This window comes from Macrobrachium rosenbergii, chromosome 56 (assembly GCF_040412425.1).
Source record: "Macrobrachium rosenbergii isolate ZJJX-2024 chromosome 56, ASM4041242v1, whole genome shotgun sequence".
NCBI classification, from domain to species: domain Eukaryota; kingdom Metazoa; phylum Arthropoda; class Malacostraca; order Decapoda; family Palaemonidae; genus Macrobrachium; species Macrobrachium rosenbergii.
This window is the reverse complement of record NC_089796.1, coordinates 30,259,988-30,267,583: the sequence shown is the minus strand read 5'-3', so window position 1 is coordinate 30,267,583 and position 7,596 is coordinate 30,259,988.

Below are 7,596 nucleotides of genomic sequence, written 5' to 3'. Positions count from 1 at the left end.
CAGATTTGGTGAAAGATGTTATTACAAACATCCCAAGATATGTCACAACTATGAGATTTATGGCAAATGTGCATATCCAGATGGCTATGAGGATGATTGCAGCGATCTACATCCAAAAATATGCAAAAACTTGAGAGAAGGAAAAGGATGTAGGTTCAACAAAAAATGTAGATGTATGCACCCTGTAGCCATGAGGAACAAAAATAAAAATCAAATTCATATCAAAAATGAAAGTAAAAATGAAACAAATAAAGAAAGGAACAAAGAACATGGGATGAAGCAAAAAGGCAAGCCAACACAACGTTATGAAATGTCAGCATCGCAATATGAGACATCAGCACCTAGGTACAGTGCAAGGAACAATCAATGTCTCTACAACGCCAGGGGATGGTACAGATATGGAGATAAATGCAGTTACAAACACAAAATTAATAAATATAAAGAAGGAAGATCAAATATATTGGAAAAGTTGGATTTTTTAATGTCCGAATTTCTGGAAATGAAGAAAAGAACAGCATATCAGAACAGGAAAGAGATGGAAAAATCCTTATCATTACCCATATTAGATAATGGGGATAACAAGCAAACCATCATAGTGATGAATGTGCAGGGTTTAATTTCTAGTAACTCAAAAAGAAAATTAGAATTCTTGGAAAAACTAACCCCAACTGAAAAATTAGATATAATAAATATAAGTGATACCAGGTATTCCCAAGAGACTGGTAATGATGATCAGATAAAGGGTTTCCAAACTTATAGATCAGATGGAAGAAATAGGAATCAAGGGGGAACCGCAATATATGGGAGAGACATAAATCAAGGGAAAATCTGCGAGAAATATAGTAACAGAATGTGAATTAATAGCAGTAGAATTTGAATCTGAAAAATTAGTGAACAACGTAATATACAGAGCCCCTAATACTAAAGAGTTTGACATAATAATAGACAAATTGGATGGTATATATAGAAATCACAAAGACTGGACTATACTCCTATCCAGAGACTTTAACTTTCCTTTCATAGATTGGAAAAAACAGATAGGAGAATGTGTTGTATTTATACAAATAAAAAAGAGAGTAATAGTAGCGCAGAAGATAAGAGGCAATTTGAAAAGCTATTAGATATACTACTAGAACATAACATTCAGCAAATAAATCACCTGCCAACAAGAAAGGAAAATATTTTAGACCTAGTATTTGTGAACGAGGTGAATTATGTAAAAAAAAAATAATAGTGTATAATATGAGTATTTCAGACCATAATGTCATAGAATTAACAGTCCATTCCACAGCAAGTGAAAACAGAGTTAAGCAAGAGATGAAAAAGTGGGAAGGATATGGAAAATACAATTTCTATAGTAAGAATATAAAATGGTCAGAAATAAATGAAGAATTAAACAAAGACTGGGAAAACATATTTTTAAGTGATAATATACAGGTAAATACAGATATATTATATAAAATATTAGAGAAAATAGTGGATAAATATATACAGAGAAAGAAAATAAACATCAGTCACACATGCCAAGAGACAGAAGGATCTTGTTCCAGAAAATCAGAAAGTGGAAAAAAGGTCTTGCAAAAGAAAAGAATGCATGGAAAGTGATGTAACTAAAAAGTAAGACAGAAAATGGAGAACAAAAGATTATAGAATCAAAAGAAAATGAAAAACGGGACTTAGAAGAAAAGACTCTACAAAACATCAAGCAAAACCCCAAAATATTTTACTCATATGCAAAAAAGATGAATAAAAGAAGAGTAGAAATAGGCCCTCTAAGAATTGAGGGGCAATTAATGAATGAAGAAAAGGAAATATGCAACATATTAGCAGAAAGATATAAGAGAGAATTTACACCTAGAATTGATAATGAAGCTAATGATATAGAAATAAGAGATGAAAATAGTGAATATTTATCAGACATAGATATTAATGAAGCTGATATTGTGCAGGCTATAAATGAAATTAAAAATGGATCAGCAGCCAGACCAGACGGCATCCCTGCCATTTTGTTAAAGAAAGTAGTTCATTCTATCACAAAGCCGCTTGCAATATTAGGAAGACAAAGTGTAGATACAGGCAAGATTCAAGATGAGCATAAATTAGCATATATTACCGACTATTTTCAAAAGTGGATCAAGACTAGAGGCCTGTGAGTCTAACATCACATATTATGAAAGTGTATGAAAGGGTATTTAAGAAAAATATAATCAAACATTTAATGAAAAATAGTTTGTTTAATATAGACAACATGGTTTTGTACCTGGAAAAGTACACAAACCCAACTGTTAGTCCACCATGAAAACAAAACATAAAAAATATGATAAACGAAAAAGATACAGATGTGGTTTATATTAGACTTTGCAAAAGCTTTTGACAAGGTCAGACCATAATATATTTGCAGGGTAAAAAAAAAAAATTAGAAAACTTAATAATTGTGGACAAAGTAGGAAGATGGATAAAAAATTTTTGCAAAACAGAAAACAGACAGTGATTGCAAATGATCAAATTGGATGAAAGCCTTGGTAATATCCAGTGCTAAAGAGAAAGGTACAGTGTTAGCTGCATTTGCTGTTGTTATTATGATTTTAGACATAGACAGTAATGTTAAGGACTCGGTAGTGGGAAGTTTCACCAATGACACAAGAATAAGTAGAGAAATTGCTTGTGATGAGGATAAGAATTCGCTACAAAGAAGACCTAAATAAAATATATAGAATGTGATTAGAGGTAAATAGGATGGTATTTAACTCTGATAAATTTGAATCAATAAATTATGGTGATAAAAAGGAATGTTTATATGCATATTAGGACCTAATAATGAGACAGTCACAAATAAGGAAGCAGTTAAAGATAATGGTGTGATGTTGAATAAATTTTGTGCAATTATCAAATACATAAGATACTAGGCAAATTGCAAGGCAAAAATGATTAAAAATGTTGTTATACGGCACTTCAAAACAAGAAATCAACACATGATTATGCTTTATAAAACGTATGTACGTAGTCCACATTGTTTTGTATATGAAAAAGTACCCAAACTACCAAAAGGATATTGCACAAAAGAGCGTGTACAAAGGTATTTAAGCTAGAATAGAAGAAGTTAAGGACCTTGACTACTGGGAAAAGCTACAATTCTTAAAATTATATAGTCTCAAAAGAGAAGAGAAACTTACATGATAGTGACAGGCAAGGAAACAGAGGAAAGGAATTTTTGAAAACATCATGGAGCTAAAAATATGAGAAAGAGCAAGCAGAGGTAATTATTAGTGTGCAAAACTATTCCAGGAAAATTAAGGAAAGACACAGGACATTAATCCACCACGCACCAGCATCGATAATGCAGCATCTACTCAATGCGCTACCAGCTCATCTGAGGAACATATCAGGAGTGAGCGTAGATGTGTTTAAGAATAAGCTTGACAAATATCTAAAATGCATCCCAGACCATCCAAGATTGGGAGATGCAAAATATACCGGAAGATGCATTTGCAATTCTCTGGTAGACATAAGAGGTGCCTCACACTGAGGGACCTGTGGCAACCTGAACGAACTGTAAGGTTTGTAAAGTCTCATTATCCAAGATACTAACTGAACTAAGGAAGAACAGCAAAAACATGTATACAAAAATATAATTTATTCAGTAGTCTAACATGGCAAATAGACTGGAATCAAAATAGGAATAAAATGGGAATATCATCATCCCAGAATTGTTATCCCAAAATAACCATGTAAAAATGTAACATAGTGCTATTAACGTCCACCAGTTGAGTCTCTACACAAAAGAGTCCAAATATATATATACGATATAGTCATGGTATAGTCACATATATATATTTATATTAACCTCTATTCAATACATCTCACAGGCAGTACACAAAGTCTTCCAGGAAAGCAGATATGATCACAAGGGAATCTCGTTCAAAAAAAAATAAATAAATAACACTAGGTCACACAAGTCTTGAACCAGGTTGGAACCTGAGAGCATGTCACTAAATAATAAACTAACATAAAGAGAACACTCACAAAAGAAAATCCCCCTTCATCTTCAAAACCCTCTGTGTTGCAAAACAATACCTGGAAACAATTCCCCAATCTGAAAAAGAAATACACACTGTTTTCCTAATGTGTGAATAGCAAGTTTTCTTAATGTGTGTGAATAGCAAGGAGAAGCTGGTTTACTTACAGGTCAATCATCTTTAATTTTACGTTCAGCTCTTCTTTTCAATATAAAGAGCCTGGGTCCGATCCTGTTTTGAGTCAGACACACACACACACACACACACACACAACTGATCGGGATGACACTTTGGCTTTAGAGGTTTTCAATTGAAAGTCTCTTAATCATGCCAAATTTAATTGAAATCCATTCAGCCATTCCGGAGATCCAGATATTGATTTTTTGGCGTTCAGATGTATTGAGGATAATATATCATGGGGATATATATATCTGTGGAACAATAATGGTAAATCAGCCACCAAAATTCAAGGATTTCTTGATGCTCAGGTACGGACTGCTCACAACATTAGAAGAGACTATATTTTTCTTAATGTGCGTGAATAGCAAGTGGTATTATAAGAAGCTGGCTGACTTGCAGTCAATCATCTTAATTTATATCGTTATATAGATATATATAATAAGAGCGTCAATAGTTAGAAATTTATACGACATATATAGCACACGCACATATACACACACACATATAATATATATATATATATATATATATATATATATATATATATATATATATATATATATATATATATATATATATATATATATATATATATATATATATATATATATATATATATATATATATATATATATATATATATATATATTTTGGATATATATATATATCAAATATAGGTCTTTCAATTGAAATATATAGGGTGCTATAGGTCATACAAGTCTTATATATTGGAATGATATAACTATATATAGGATATTACCTATATATATATATATATTATATATATCGAGTTTTATATATATATATATATTCCCGACTTAGCAATTTACCCAATGATAGCATGTCATTGGAATTATCCCTTTTGAGTGAATAAGATAGAAATAATGAATTTATATCATGTGATGGAAAGATATAAATTTCTGACTCGAACATCAGGATCGAACCCAGCGTCTTTCAATTGATAAACCAGTTGCTGCCAGGTTCAAGAAATCTTTTAGACTTGTATGGCTCAATGGTTTAGTGGTCAGCTGCTCTTTCAATTTGAAAGACCTGGGTTCGATTCCCGTCATTTTAGTATATAAATTCCCCTTTCTGTTCCACACATGCTTTCAAGTTCCAACTTCTTTTAGACTTGTATATATATATGGGCAGCATATATTGCCTTTCAATTGAAAGATATATATGATCCTGATGTGAGTCATATTTATATATATATATATATATATATATATATATATATATATATATATATATATATATATATATATATATATATATATATATATATATATATATATATATATATATATATATATATATATATATATATATATATATATATATATATATCGTTACGAAGTGATCAAGCACCTGGTTATTACACTAATAGGCCAACAAATCTGTTGTGCAAATGATAATACCAAAAGTTACCTCACATCGACCAGATACTTGAAACCTCATAACAAAGAGTCGACTGAATCACTAAAGGTACAATGATCCCATAAACTTACTTATCACTGGAGAAAATTCAATGTAACTTTATCAGGTTTTGGATGAGGTAACAATTATTAAGTTATATCCAGATTAATGGAATATGGGTTTCACTTCAACCAGCTCTGTAGCTATCTCTCTGGTTCTATTTTACCTAGATAAGTCTCAGGTGAACAAACAGATACATCACTTACCTTATACACACTCATTAATGTCTGTAAGTACTGGTAATCAAAATGAAACACTATGTTTTAAAAACTTTTAACAAACAGGTTTATTTCTAAGTTCAAAAATTATATGTAAAATTCACAATCTCAAAAGATTTACCATTAATGGACAATGGTGTAAGACTTAAGTATCTCTTAATCAAGTTTATTCACAAAACTTTGCTTTATCAAGAAAACAATCTGATTATGTAAGAATCAAACTATTAAATATCACTTAAGTGCCAAGCTTTTACCTGATTCAAGAATTACAAACAGTCACCAAATTATTACTGATTGAAATCCACATAACATTCTCCAAAAATCTCTATAACAGGTAGGCACTAACAAAATACTAAGAAATCACCAGCAAAACACGGCAACAATAAAATCACAATAATATTATAGAACAGACATATAAGAATGCGATACACAAAAATGAAAACACCACAATCACCAATAATGTGCTTAAAAATTACATCAATCTTTTATATAACTTTCCTTATAAAAAGAAAGGTTAGACTCACATCTTTCTAAGAATTATTCAAACACAACAATTCTCTTTTACCAAGAATATTAACAAAACTCAATATTCACCACATTACCTTTAGTAAACATTACACCAATATAAATCTCCTCTTCAACACTTGTACAAAATAATATTCCGGAACCCTTCTACAAAATTAACACACTCCTGGGGTGAGTTTAACAGAGCTTTTACAGACATGTCTGTTATTTCCCTTACATATAACGGGAGAGAGAGAGAGAGAGAGAGGGAGGTCTGCTTCTGCCTCTATTGCCCCTTGTCAGTAGACTAATCTGTCTTTAAGAAGACACTGGATTTTAAGTTTCATAGGCTGAGAATACACATAGGGTGTTCACAGAGAATACGCATGTATGAATACACCTACACACACATATACAAGGTATACTCGTACCACGATCGCGTCGAAGCAAAATCAACCATATATCTTATGATTGACACTTGCTGGTTCAAGGTTTCAAAATCTTTTGTCAGCCTGGGGCAGCTGGGCAAACATTAGATACAAAATGACAGCACTTATTTGCTATTTCGCTATCTCTCTTTCTTAGATTACGAACAGAATAGGCATAGACAGAGTTAATACAGATGTAATAAGCAATCAGTGATAAAAGCATAACTGTTAACTCGCCGATTGGGTGACAGCTCATCGATAACAAAAGTAAATGCTTTTCCCCTAAGCCACCTGAACAAACAGAAAAGCGAGCCTCCACTCTTTCTCTCGGCAGACAGGATGTAGCGACCTGACAAGCTTTTCAAAATATAATTTCAAAAGATTAAACAAAAGGGGAAAAATATCCCACAGAATCATAAGTTTACATAACACACAACATATCTGTAAGAAAAGACATTTTAAAATCACGTCTTCACAACAAATGACAAAGCTTGCAAGCAAAAAATAAAAAATTTTCACAGAGACATTATAAACAAAATTACAAAATGGTTATAAAAATTATATCCTTATAATATAATATATATATATATATATATATATATATATATATATATATATATATATATATATATATATATATATATATATATATATATATATATATATATATATATATATATATATATATATATATATATATATATATATATATATATATATATATATATATATATATATATATATATATATATATATATATATTTGTGTGTG